At 39.8% G+C, this 14,871-nt stretch overlaps 1 pseudogene; it reads left to right on the forward strand.

Annotated features, from left to right (window-relative positions):
• The first annotated feature begins 13,506 nt into the window (after positions 1 to 13,506).
• On the forward strand, positions 13,507 to 14,601 carry LOC142842032 (N-lysine methyltransferase KMT5A pseudogene; annotated as a pseudogene).
• Positions 14,602 to 14,871: the final 270 nt, after the last annotated feature.

A 14,871-nucleotide genomic window follows, 5' to 3' on the forward strand; every position in this document is an offset into this window, starting at 1 on the left:
AGTAACACATTGAAAGAAGAAAAATACACACCTACACATAACAGATTACAGAGCAATCAATTAAGCTCTCTCCTCTCTCTCTCTCTGTCTCTCTCTCTCTCTCTCTCTAACTCTCTCTCTCTCTCTCTCTCTCTCACTCACTCTCTGTATTTCTCTTTTTTTCTCACACTCTCTTTCTCCCAAACACACACTCACAACCACATATACAGAATGTAAAATGACACCGATGCTCTATGTTCAATGCCAAAGGAAACTAGACATTACAATTTTCTCTAATTCTTAGTAATTTGCTTTTACCCTTAGTAATGCTTTTGATATCCCAAGAAGAACTCTTTCCCTTACTAAGTCATGAGTCTAGAGATGCAACATGATTACTACTAAGAAAACTGGTAAGCTACTTTGAGAAGTCCACTCTCTCTTTGGCTGAAACTATGTTGTCCTTCCTCCTTAATATGATGAGTCTTGTCAACAACATTGTTGCCAAAAACAACTCTTTATTCTTGAGGACAAATATGAGGTCTCAGCAGGAGCTTGTTTTGTAATTTGTCTAAAATACTGTTCCATATATCTTGACCTAACAGTTTTTTTTTCTATTTTAACAGAAGAAGAAATAGTTGATTAAATAAGGCCCTCTGCAATTCAATATCTTGGTAAACTTTGTTTGTGGGTCCCCTATCAGTGGGATTACAATCTGATCTTTATGCATGAGCTGATATAGTGGAACATTTTCACTATGGTTGGATACCTACTCAAACCTTGATGCAGAGGAAGGATCTTGGTCTTAAGCTCAACTTGATATGTCAAGCTTATTAGCATTCATGTTATGCCTGGCACTTCTTGAAAGTAGGAAAAATGCATAGGGTGTAGGCTGGATGTTATTAGATGGAATGAAAAGTGAGAAGGTATGAAAAACTGTACATGGTATGCAAAATAATTGGAAAAAAATAGAAATGAATAAAATGAGAAATATTTTGTTGTGAAAAGTAGATCAATTCTTTTTCTGATTGCTGGATAATATGTTCTTATAACTTTAGTAACCTTACAGTATTATGTCTTTTGGAGGCTTCCCCCATTTTCCCATCTTTATTTCCTCATAACAATAGCTAGGACATCCTATGTTTACTACAGACAATAATAATACTGTGATTTCTTCAAAATATTTAGGTAAAGCAGGTCCTTTTGTGTATGTTGTGTTGCTTTCATTAGTGAATAAAGAAAATGCTTTGGGCCTACAGTAAAGCTGTAGAAGAACATAGCTAGGTGGAGAAAAGTAAACAGATCTCATGGGGTGCAAAGGCTGTGCAGGATGGAAGCCCTAAGCGTCTCTTAATGCTGACCACCATATCTGGGGGAAGGAGCCACACTCTAGGGTAGCTAATGCCTGAGAGATTATAACTTTATCCCAATATAGCCTTATCCCTATTGGTCTGGGCTCGAAGGCAGCAAACCAGCCACAGGCACAACACACAGCCACCCAGGCAGCTTGCCAAAAACATGCCCACACAACTGAAAGCACAGGGACCCTTTCTCTGTAATGTTACATGCTTCTCCTAAAAGGGCCACTTTAGACTTATACATTAAAAATGGTAAATCAAGGTTTCTATCGGTGGTAAAAATCTGGGGGAAAACTGTGGCATCATGCCAAACAGGCATCGCCTTTGGGAAGGCTGACAGGATTCCCCTTCACTGCTCCGCCTTCCACTGGATCCACGTTATCAGGGATGACTGCAGGAACTTTTTCCAGAGACTCAGCCTCATCCTTAGGAACTTCATTGATCATGCGTGTCAGCCGGCTCGGAACCCAAAGCGTAGCCTCTTGGCCCTGTGGAAAAACACATACAGCTCCCCTGGATCTTGCCACCACAAGATCCAGTCCATACCATTTGTTATCCAATACATTTTTCCACATCACATATTCCTTTTGTTCCAAGGGCCTGCTGCATGCTTTTCAGCTGCTGTAGTACCCGACTCATTCAGGTTTACAAAGTTAAGTGTGAAGAGAGCAAGGGAGATTCTTTCCCTGGGGGAAGCAGATTCAGCTATTCCCCCTTTTTGTTTTTGTAGAATCTCTTTAATATTTCTGTTGGCTCTCTCCACAATACCTTGTCCTTGCAGATTGTATGGAAGACGTGTAATGTGGGTCACGTGGAGCTGTGCACAAAAGGCACGAAATCCATGGGAGGTATATGCCTGGCCATTGTCTGTCTTCAGGCGTAGGGGTTTTCCCCAGGCAGCCCAGGCCACAAGACAATGTGTTTTTTACATGAGTTACCTTTTCTCCCGCTAGGGGCGTGGCATGAATAATGCCTGAAAAGGTATCCACTGATACATGCAAATATTTTAATTTGCCAAAATCAGGCAGATGGGTAACATCCATTTGCCACAACGCGTTAGGTTGCAGCCCTCTAGGGTTGACCCCAACATTAAGGGGGTATAAAAAGGTCACACATGAAGAACAGGCTTTAACTATTTCTCTGGCTATCTGTCTGAAAATATGAATTTTATTTCTAAGGGTATTGGCAGGCACATGCCAAAGCTTATGAAAATCTCGTGCTAATTCTACAGGGTCCGAGACGACCAAAGCTATGGACCGGGTAAGGCAGTCAGCCAAATCATTGGCCTCAGACATGGGTCCTGGAAGCAAAGTATGAGCCCGAATATGTCCAATGAAAAAGGGATTATCTCTTTGTAAAATGCATGCTTGAATTTGACACAAAATATTGGAAACTGTACTTGAATTTCTAACAAAGGCAGCCACCTCCAATGAGGCAACAGCATTCACCACATATTTAGAATCTGAAAATAAATTGAAGGGTTCTGAAAATCTTTTAAAAACTTCCAGCATGGTCATACATTCCGTGACTTGTGGGGAATCAGGTCGAAAATCAAGTAAAATGGGATCTCTACCTTGAATTACTATGGCACCTTTGCCAGTTTTGGAGCCATCAGTAAAAACAGTCAAGGCCATATTAATGGGCTTTTTATTTTATTATTTTTTTAAAGATACACATGGATTTTTATGAATGCCAAATCAATTCACTTCCATTTAACACCACACACCTTACATCCACAATAACAATATCCTCCTTGAAATACAAAAATAGACTTCCACAATGGTGACCGTTACCAGGTAAATGGGGAGGAGACCACAAGAGGACATAATCTGGACTAACAGGGGGATAGGATTCTCCTCAAGCTAAGATACATAGCTCAATATAAACAATTAAAAAGGCTCAGGCATTAAAATTGATATGTAAGAAAAAGTTGTAGTGAAATATGTTATTACATATAACTAGTATATACTAATAAAAAATATGTTGGCTTAGCATGGTAGCACATTCCTTAACAATCCCAGCACTTGGAAAGCAGAGACAGGTTGATCTCTGTGAGTTTGACAGCCTGGTCTACATACTGAATTCTAGGTCAGCAAGAGTGATACAGTAAGGCATCGTCTCAAACAAATAAACAACAAAAAGAACTGATATCCATAAAAATATGCTTTAAAACTCCAAATATTTAAATGTAACAACTTTTAAAATATTAATATTTAGTTTTTAAAGGTAACCTTAGGAAAATACACTAAGTTCCTTTCTACAAAATTTAATAGGGGATGTCTTGGATAATGATTATCAATAAGGTTAGGAAAGGCACAAACCAAAACAGCCCATTCATTTACTGTAGCTGCCAATGTCTCCACCTGTCCCTTGGTATAGGGAATAATCAATTTATCTGGCATGGTAGCAAAAGATGTTAAACAATGTTTTATCCCCAATACCGCTTGAGAAGCAACCAACTCGGGATAATATTGAATGGTTTTGGTACCTGAAGAATTACCATGGATCCACCACAAGGGGCCGTCTTGCCATAGCACTCCAGTAGGGTAATGTGCAGTTTTTAAGATGCATAAGAATATAGGCAAATCAGGATCGACTCGGCACAATTGTGCCTTAGTCATTGCTTTCTCTACCTGTTTTAAAGCCTTTTCAGCCAAGGGGGTCAAAGTTCTGTTCGAATTAACATTTGGATCACCTTCCAAAATAGAAAACAAGGGCAACAACTTTGCCCGGGGGATGTTTAAATACCCCCTAATCCAATTAATATCCCCCAATAATTGTTGAAAATCATTAAGTGTCCTCAAATGATGGGTGCGAATGGAAACCTTTTGAGGGGTCACCGTCAAAGGGGATATAACTGCCCCCAGAAATTTTATAGCAGTAGTCTGTTGGATCTTATCTGGTGCCAAGACCAGGCCCCAACATGTAGAAAAATGAAAATAGATCTACATCCATCTCCATGTACAAAACTTAAGTTTAATGAGCCAAAGGCCTCAGCTTATAAAAATTATGTTGAACCTCACAGAGAAAAATTTTTGAAGCACATTTTGCCAGGTCTCAAACACAGCCTCAGTGGCACAAACATTGTGAGAAGCCATAAATTATATCTCCTGAATTGAGAAACTTTTGTATAACAAGGCTATATAGTGGGAAAAGATCTTGACTTATTATAAACCCATTTTAAAAATATAAGAACTCAGGAAATTAGTTATTAAAAATTTAATCCAAAAATATTTATTACAGACCTAAACTGAAAACTCTCAAACGAACTAAAAATGACTGACATTTAAAAAATTTTTCCTTTAGCCCTCAGAGAAATGCAAACCAAAACTCTGAGACTTTATCTTATCCTTGTAGAAATGACCAAGATTAAAAATTATTGTTAACAATTTATACTTAAGAAAATGTGGGTAAAGAAAAAACTCTATTGCTGGAAGTGTAAACTGGTGCTGAAAGTGTAAACTGACAGTCTCCTTTGGGTCACACATAGTATTGAAAAACCTGGATGAATCCAGACTCTCCCAGCAGCGAGAGAAGAACCAAAAATCCAGGGCTAGCCGCTTCAGCGACCCTGCCCTAGGAACCAGTCAGAAGACAAAGCCAGACCTGTAATCCTGACAACAATCCTGAGAAACAGTGAGTTTCCTCCTTGTGATTATCAGCTTGCTGTTTTAGGAACTAACAGATTACGACCTTGGGAGTGGTCCCAAGGCAACCAACTGTGGATTTTTTGGAATTTATGACCCTTTTGGACCACTGGGCCTTGGCCTCCTTTTTTAAAAAGTCTTTCTCCTGGGACTCGGGGTTGAACTGCTCCCCCGCCAACCAAGGCCACGTGTGCGATCTCACCAAGGATGGTCTCCTGCGAGCCATGCAGGGGCCCGCGCCATCCCAAGACCCGAGTGAGAGTTTCCCCAGCATTGGGAGTCTCCCACTATGTCTATTTATTTAAAATTAGGCAAATATCTACCTCAAAACTTAGCAATACCTTTTTTGGGCCTAAATACAAAGTTGTTTAATCACAAGAACAGGCGCTCAGCCGCTCAGCCTTGCTTGGAGGCTTGGCTGAGCAGAGTGGCTGGGCCCGACCATTTAAGCTGGTGAGCCTTACCACAGTTGTGCTGTGCTTCTATGCCCTGAGGCCCACGCTGGGAGTGGCCCAGCGTTCTAGCCTGTGGGTCCTCAAGGCAGGTCCTATGTTTGCAGCTTTGCATCTTGGAGCCACAGCTGTTCACATTCTACAAAATCTGGAGGCCTCGGTAACTCAAACCAGAAGAATATAATTCCCTTCCTTAGCATATCTTGTTTAGCGGCCAGATCTCTACCAAGCCTATCATAGAATAACACATTAAGATTACCAGAGGCGGATTTCTCCAGCTCTTCCTCCTCCTGAGGGTCTAACTCTTCCTCAGATCGATCCAGGCCCGCAAATTCCTCAAGCACTGGATAGAGGGGACATTCCCTCTTCTCATTAACCTCCCTTTTAGGGAGAATTGTATCAGGATCCTTTTCTTTTACTTTTTTTCTTTCAGGCCTATTCAAGTTTCCTCCCTTTGAATCTGAATCTGAAAAACTGTTCTTGTGTTTAATTTGGGCCTTTTGCCCCTTTCTCGGAATGTCCACATTGTTCCCCGCTCTGAGGTTGCGGCCAGACTTACAGCAGTGCAACCAGAGACAGCAGGCTAGTACAAACACCACAAACACCACGAACACGAGACCAAACACCCAAGAACCCACTCCCGCAAACAGCATACTTGGGGAGACTGAAACCAGCATACTGGGAGAAACTTACCGATGTCGCCACTCCACGTGTTGAGTTCAGAATCCTCTTCGGCCCTTCGCCTGGCGACCGAAGTTCCCAGGTTTCTGGCACCAGCTGTGGCGGACTTCTTGACCGGTGACGGAAGAACGACCACCACACCAGGATTCCACTCAGATCACGCTTTACTGGAGTGCCATTGATTGATGGGTAGCAGGAAAGGAGGGGGCAGGAAAGCGAGAGACTGGGGGTGAACGGGCAGGGAGCGAAGGGGAGAGGCAGCAGGAAGCGAAGGGGAGCAGGAAGCGAAGGGAAGGGGCGCACTTAGGCAGCCGCTTAAATAGGGAATTGGCACACGGGTCGCCCTGTGATTGGCTGCCACCAACAGCTGACACCAGACCGCATCGGGATAGGCTCAAGAATCCACATCCACCGCGCATGCAGGAAGCGGGGAGCGCAGCTCTCAGTGAATAGCCAAATATGGAGTTGTTTGTAACCAACAAGACAGGATGTCAGTGCCATCTTGTAATGGCGATCCTGTCCGGCTCACTACATTTATTCACTGAACAATAAAAGCTACATGAAGACAAAAGGCCCTCCCACACCAGGTCACTGTAAAGTTGTAGGTCATCCTGGTCTACAGAGTGAGTGTGAGGACAGCCAAAGATACACAGAGAAACCATGTCTCCAAAAAAAAAAAACATAAAAAAACAAATGAAAAAGGAGTTTCAGTATATTTGAATATAATTTTCTGATGTAATCCCTGGAGTCATTGAAACATGGACAGATGAAAGTATTCTGATTGTGCAATTTAAACAACATTCCACCCAGCCACTTAATAACTCAAAGCAAAGCAAATGCACAAGATATTCATGAACACATGATGAATACATCCCAATTACAGATGAGATCTTTCATGACAACCCTGGAGAAACACCAAACTCTTTTGGCTATGTTCATGATATTTCTCTATCTTCCGAACACAGTCTACGAACGTTCTGGACTACTGGCATTCACAAGGACAAGCTTGGAGAACTCAACTGGAGTCAACTCTCATCCCTCATATATATATATATATATATATATATATATATATATATATATATATATATATATATATATATTCAGCTCCATACAGGAAATATATATATAGCATGGAGCTGACAATTGGATACATTTATGTGGTTGTCGTGCCTGTAGTGGTAGGCTCAAAACCTGAATTGAATTTACCGATCCTGATCCCAATGCTTATTGCAACGTGAAGCAGGGATTGGAATTTGAACCTAACCCCAATGTGATAAAACATGGTCTGTTGACTCCCATGCGATACCTGCTTCTTTCTTCACGGAGAAAGAGTGATAAAGAGGTGGTATATGGAAAGTGGGTAGAGTGATCTGGAAGACAGAAGATAATTTGTAGCAAAATATGGATGGTATGGGTGTAAGGGGAGATAGGGAGAGAAAAGTTAGAAGGGAAGGGGGGGACTTGGAGAAACAGGAGGATTGGGATAAAGGAAGGTTGTACAGGGGAGCACGGAACCACAGTTCTTAGTTAAGGGAGACAATTTAGGGAGGGCAAGAGACTTGACCCTAGAGTGGCTCCCAGGAGACAGCCAGAAATGAAGAAGCAGTCACAGCCTACAAATATTCTTTGGCTCTGCTTCGTGAGTGCTGGGATTAAGGCATTTTCCTCCTTCAGATTGATGATGTTGGACAGCACCCAAATTTGAGAAAAATCACATTATCCATCAAGCTCAGTCTCATCTGTGAAATGGCTTAAATTGTTGCTGAACACAGGAAAGAATACCGCACTTACCCTGTGGTTAATAACATTGAGATTTTGCCTCTTAGTCAAGAGATTTACTTGTCTTGCATGAGGACAATAAATAGCAATAGTCTTTTGCAGGTATTTCTCAGACTATATTCAAAGAAATTTGGTAACCTTGCATTAGGTAATAGCTCCCATGGCTAAGCCATTTCCATGGCTTTATTGTTGATTGGAATTGGAAATTCACTTAAAATGTGGGTTCACATTAAAAGGTGTACAATAGTATGACTTCAGAACCTTAAAATACTCAAGTATACCACTGCTACTCAGCTGTTCTCTGCTTCTTGAGCCACTGATATGAGTAGAGAGTGTTTGACCAGGGTTCCCATACAGCCATTATAACCTAAGAGTCTATCATTATATTGTAAACATGCTAAACCAACCACATTCACTCATGTTCTCTAACTCTATCCTCCTTTAGTTTATCAGAACCTCTTTCTGAGGTGTAACTATTTTTATACCCCTTATACCACATTTAAATACTATAGAGTCTAGCACACATGTAAGTGAAAGCATCCCTTTCATGGCCATTCTGGTACACTAATGAGCACTTAGATATATATCTCGCATATTTCCCAAATAGAGACATTAGTTGTGTGCCTCTGAATCAATCATCCCATTGTAATTCAACAGGAAAAAAAATGTGCTTCATACTCTTTGTTTAATGTGAACTTGACCCCAAGGTCAAGCTACAAATTAGTAGAAAAAATTGATGAGTGGATAAATGTTCACATATGATGAAATACTGATAGACAATAAGGAACAGAATAATACATATCTTCAATTAAATGGTGCACACACACACAAGGACATGTACAGGAGATAAAAAATGATACCTAGCTCAAAAGCTCACATGCTCACATATATTCTTTGCCTTTGATAAATGATGGTGAAGATTTTCTTGAGATTCTTAATATGTTGCCTTCTTTTCCTTGGGAAAAGCTTATATTACTCTCAGATAAAGTCTACCCCTTGCCAAGTCATGAATATACAGAGGCAAGTTGTTCAATGTTGAGATCTATAGAAAAAGAACACTTTTTTCTTTGATAACATGACATCTTCACTATTTACCAACCTACGTCAATGAGGCCTCTTTTTCTGACAAGTTTTCTTTACTCAAAATATTAGGTCTCAATAGAGACTTGTTATTTAATTTAATGTCCTTAAATGATAATCTGTTCCTGTCATAATTGAAGAACTGTGGATGCCAGAATGCAGGAAGAAGGATACTGATGTCCATGGGAAGAAAATAAATACTGTGCATGGTATGTAAAATAAATAAATGAATCTAATATAGAAAAAGGAATAGAAAACCATGGTTGAGCAGGGTAGATATATCTCTTTTTTTAATCACTAAACTATAACTGATGATTAATTATACAACTCTGGATCCTTGTGTCTGTATGTGTTTTATACAGTAAGCACATCTTGGTTTTTGGTTTCATCTTAAAACTTGGAGAGAGCTGATAGTAAATATATCACCATATAACCACTACATACAAGAATCACAGTGTGATACCTTCTGTTTATCTGAAGCTTGGCTTTCTCCCCAGAAGACATACATAAAATGATTTCGCACCTGCCATTATATGGATTTGTGAAGTCAAACCCTATCTTAGTCAATAATTAGGCCCCATGCTACCCATTATTCCGACTATGATTTCCCTGCATCTTCACTAAGAAGGCTATTTAGCGATGAAATTTCATGGATGGAAAGATTTTAAAATTTTGAACATTACTGTACTCCAGAGAAAGTAGGAGTGAATTGTCACAAATTAAAATAGATCAGGTGTTTCAGCACACAACTTTCTTAAGTAAGCTACAAAAATTTTTAAATCTGGAAAAAATAAACTCCTACTATTCCACATGTTCTCAAAAGTATCCCACACAAGTTTGAATGTCTCTGCTTCTGCCTGTGTTCTCCCTGACACATGGTACAGCAATTTAACAACATGGTGCTGCTCATTCACAATCGCTAGCGTAGAATCAGGCCTAACCAGTATTTCAAGCTAGAGGGCACTCTTCACATTGTATTGATAATGGACACGGACATGCTGTTGGCTTGCAGAAACATTGTCTTTCATTTTCTTTTTGTATGAACTCAATCTTAAATTTATTTGAAGGATGACACTTGAAAATCTGAAAAAAAATAAAGAGAAAGGTAGTAAAGAAAGTATGAAGGAAACCAAAACAAAAAAGAAAAAGGCCAGGTGGAACAGTATATAATCAGACATGTAAAGGATTAGGAGAGAATAAGAGATGCTCAATGATGTAAAGTGGTCAGAAGGAAAGAAGGTAGGAAAGAAGAAGCAAAGAAAGCCAAAGGTTGGAGTCTGGAAAATGTTTCATTAAAATTATTTAAGGAAGTGTGTGTGTGTGTGTGTGTGTGTGTGTGTATACACTATATACACATATATATACATATATATATATATACACACATATATATTCATATATATATATGGAACAAGAACTGATAAATGTATTAATATATATTTAATAGCTATATAATCATAACAAAAATAGGAAAAGTGTCATGACTCTGGTATGAATTGAAGATAGTTGGTTTTGTAGACACATATGGAAAGGATTTTGTTGTATTTTTTATCACATAAAGGAAGCACTATTAGTATTTAATGAATGACTATGATATGCTGTAGGACTCCCCTCTGTATCATGTGAGTGTGTTTTATTATAATTGGTTAAAAATGAGGCCATTTTGCCTATGGCAGGGCATAAAAAATTTAAGCAAGACAATTAAACTGAATAAGGAAAATGCAAATCAGGCAGATAAAATATAACCACTCAAGAAGCAAGATATGAGATAACAAACCATGCATCCTGTCATAAGATGTAAAATAATACGAATAGTTTAATTTAATATGTAATTGCTTGCTAGGAATATACCTGAGTGGATGGGCAAACAATACCGTAAGTATGGAGCTTTTACAGGATTATTCTGGTTTGGGTGGCCAGTCAGAAAACGTGCAGTCTATATTTATAGTTTTATTTCCTTTGAGAGATTGTTTCTTTGAGTCACAGAATGTCTAACCTTGTTTTTTTTTTTCTTCGTTTTTTTCTTTTTTCTTACATCTTTGTGAAGTGTAACTAAATATGTTAGTTGAAGCTTCCTGGTGTTTCATTCACATGCTTTAGCATATTTATTGCCAGTTTTTTTTAATTTGATAAGTTTTTTATACTGGTAATATTTTGTAAGCATTGAGAGTACATTTGGTCATATCTTGAAGGATTTTTTTATTCACAAGACTTGAGATAAACAATTTAAGAACATAGTTATAAAAATTCTCATTTAGAAAAGAAGCATGGAATGCTTTAAGCTCCAAGGTTAGAGGACAGAATAACAAAGAGCTATTGAAACCCAGGTTATGAGGAATAGGAGGGTTTAGAGAGGTCGTAAACACTCAGACACACTCTTTGTGACATTTGTAGTCAATTAATATTGGATCTCTGCTAAGAAGATAAGAAGAAAACTTAGGCAAATTCCAAGATTGAATGAATTCTTACATATACTTCTGAATTTCTATAATTTTTCTTTTCTTTTTTTCCACGTGTGATCGAGTTTATTGTAGAGAAAGTTAACAGAGACTGTGGTTGTGTAAGAACAGTCAGACACAGAACTAACGTGGGCTTAGCAGCCCAGCCATGGGTCTGCCCGGTTCTTCCGCATCAAGAAGTTAATCTTTCGAGCCATTTCCATGTTGTAGATCCTCCGGCATGTTTTATAGCTCCCCCGCTGGCGGCGGCGGCAGGGCTTCTCATAGAAACACCGCTGCTTTATGACCTCAGTAAGCCTGTCACTAGTGAGGCTTCGAGGAGGAAACCTGGAGCCGCCAGAGTGCCAGGCAAGCGTCGTGCCAACGCAGTAGTCCCAAGATTATAATCCAGCTCACGGGGAGTCCACACCTCCTCTGGAGGCACCTGAATACACATGGCATAGGTATACATACACCTGTTCAGGGGCCTGTATGCACCTTCCACGTTCCCCTCCTGAACCATCACAGTCCTGGCAATGAACTTCAGGTGTTTAGCCATGGCCTCGCTTTCAAATCTTCATTCTTCGGGACCTACAGGCTGCGGCTTTAGCATTAGGACTCCAGCTATAATTTTTCTTTACTACTGAATCTGGTCAACAGAAAAACTAGGAGACCCTGCTTTCAGAATAAAATACTCAAGTATAACAATGTACATAAGCTTTTCCCTGCTTATATATGTTTTGAGCCAACTCTCTTCCTGTTTCTTTAAAGAAAAAATAACAATATTATGCCCTCTGCACGTGTGTGACAGTTGTATAGCTTTTCTGTAGGTACATCCCCAAGAAATGGAGACAGAACTTGTCTCTGGACAAGAACTGAATTTTTGGTTCCTATTTCCCATGCTGAGGAAACTCTTCAAGCTTTGATACAGGGATAGACCCTTGGTACTAACCTCAATGTAATAATCCAATCTATGCTGACAGACAGGGGTTCTTGGCTTATTTGGAAAGGTGGAAGAGTTGGGATTAGACATGCAGGATGTGGGCAAAGAGAATATCAACCTAAAAGTTATACTGTGAAAATTATGGATGATATGTAAAATAAATGAAAGGAAAAATGAAGACTATCAATATGTTGAGGATAGATATGTCTATTTTATGATTGTTGGGCTATAACCTGTGTTAAACTCAATTATCTTTCAGTACATTTTCTGTGTGTTACTTCCATCATGTGTGCAGTTTTCTTTTTATTAAAACTTGAATAGTGCTAATAGTATATGTGTCACCCTACATCTAATATAAAACAGAATCGCTGTGTTATGACTTCTAAATTTTGGGCATTTTCTTTCTCTCTTGAGGACAGACAAGCAATGCTTTCTTTCTTGCCATTTTATGGACTTGGTGAAACTAAACTTATGTTATAAGTATACCATTTGCTATGCATTACTCTACTTGGAATCAGGCAGTATCTTCACCAGGAAGGCTCAGCAGATATGGAAAATCATAAATTGAAGGCTTTGTAGGTTTGAACCTTGCAATTCTATGATAGAATTTGAGGTTGTGGGGCTGAAATGCCACATAATTAAAAATGGATCAGATATTTCAGCATTTAAATATGTTAGATAAGCAACAGATTCATTTATTTCCGAACACATGGGACACTTCCTACTCCACAGCTATAAAAACACTCCACCACAGCATGGTAGTCTCTGTCTTCATTTAGGTTCACCCTGAAAGTCAGCAGAGTGTTTTTGCTATTGATACTACAAATGTGGTAGTAAAACCAAAAGCTCCATCTGCAATCAAACCTATAAGAATCCCTTTACATTATATTATTAATGGTGATGGTTTTTTTTTTTTTTGTTTGTTTGCAGAAAAATTATCTGTAGTGTAATTGGTCTGTGAAATCAATCTTCGGCTGTCATAAAGGTAGACATTTACAAAAGAAAAGAGAAAAGATGAACGAAAGGAAGAAGAAGGAAAAAAGAGAGAAAAAAGAGAAAGAACGAAAGAAAGAAATGAAAGGTTTACGAAAAATGAGAGGGATGGGAGTCTGGCAGAAGCGCAACTGGTTACCGGTTCTACTGCAGGCCATGAGCAAAGCAGTTGCCATGAGGCACTGCAGGGCCTTCCCTGGTGTGCTATGGCGGCGCTGGTGGCAGCGGCAGCAACAGCAGCTGAGGAAGCGGCAGTACTCGTGGCCAGGCCGCCAGAAAGGCAATGGCTCTGGCTGCACTGACATGGGGCTATCTGGGGTTCAGGAGAAAATGTTTGCGGGGCAGTCAAAGATCAATGCCTACATGAAGCCAAACAAGTGCTTAGGAATGTGCTACCCTTTTCAGGAAGAGAACTCAGTTGTACATTACGAGGTCCAATGCCAGGGGAAACCATTATCTGGAATCTCCAGGAAGCCAAAAGAGGAAAGAAATGCTGGAAATATGATCCAAAGTTCCGTGAAGTCCGATGAACAGAAGATAGAAGATGCCAGGAGAGGTCCCATGGCATCTTTTCCAAACCAAAAAACCGAAGCAGCAGATCCCCCGCAAACTCCACCCTCATCATGTGATTCTATCAAAACAGTGGCTCCCAAGCAGGCCCTGAAAAAACACCTCAAGGGCAAGCAGGCCCCTAAGAAAAAATTTCAAGGGAAAACACATCAGAAGAGAAAACTGACAGATTTACACCCAGTGCGAAGGAGCTCCAGGAAGAGCAAAGCTGAGCTACAGTACGAAGAAAAGAAAAAAATTGATGAACTGATTGAGAGCGGGAAGGAAGAAGGCTTAAAGGTTGAACTCATTGATGGAAAAGGCCGGGGTGTAATTGCTACGAAGCAGTTCTCCCAGGGAGACTTTGTGGTAGAATACCATGGGGACCTCCTAGAGATCACCGATGCCAGGAAGAGGGAGGCTCTGTATGCTCAAGACCCCTCCATAGGCTGCTACATGTACTATTTTCAGTATCGGAGCAAAACCTACTGCGTGGATGCCACTCGAGAAACTAATCGCCTCGGAAGGCTGATCAATCATAGTAGGTATGGGAATTGCAAGACCAAACTTCATGACATTGATAGTGTGCCTCACCTCATCCTCATTGCCTCCCGCGACATTGCAGCTGGGGAAGAGATCCTGTTCGACTATGGTGACCGCAGCAAGGCCTCCATTGAGGCTTATCCTTGGCTGAAGCATTAACCATGTGGCATCCCTGTCTCCCTACCACCCTGCCTTCTTCTTCAAAGGAAAAAATGACCTCAAACTGAAATGATTTTTTTAAACACACTTACTCTTACCTAAAAAATTCAGATGTTTTCAAAAAGTCTATTAAAGATGGATTTTCATGTAGCATTTAAATATCTCCTACAGGTTTCCAAGGTGGACTTGAACAGATGGCCCTGTATTATGAAAAGTTTTTTTTGAATTTTTTTTTATTGAGAAAAGGAAAAAAACACATGTTTCTGCCTC

The sequence above is a fragment of the Microtus pennsylvanicus genome, chromosome Y (assembly GCF_037038515.1).
Source record: "Microtus pennsylvanicus isolate mMicPen1 chromosome Y, mMicPen1.hap1, whole genome shotgun sequence".
In the NCBI taxonomy this organism is placed as follows: Eukaryota; Metazoa; Chordata; class Mammalia; order Rodentia; family Cricetidae; genus Microtus; species Microtus pennsylvanicus.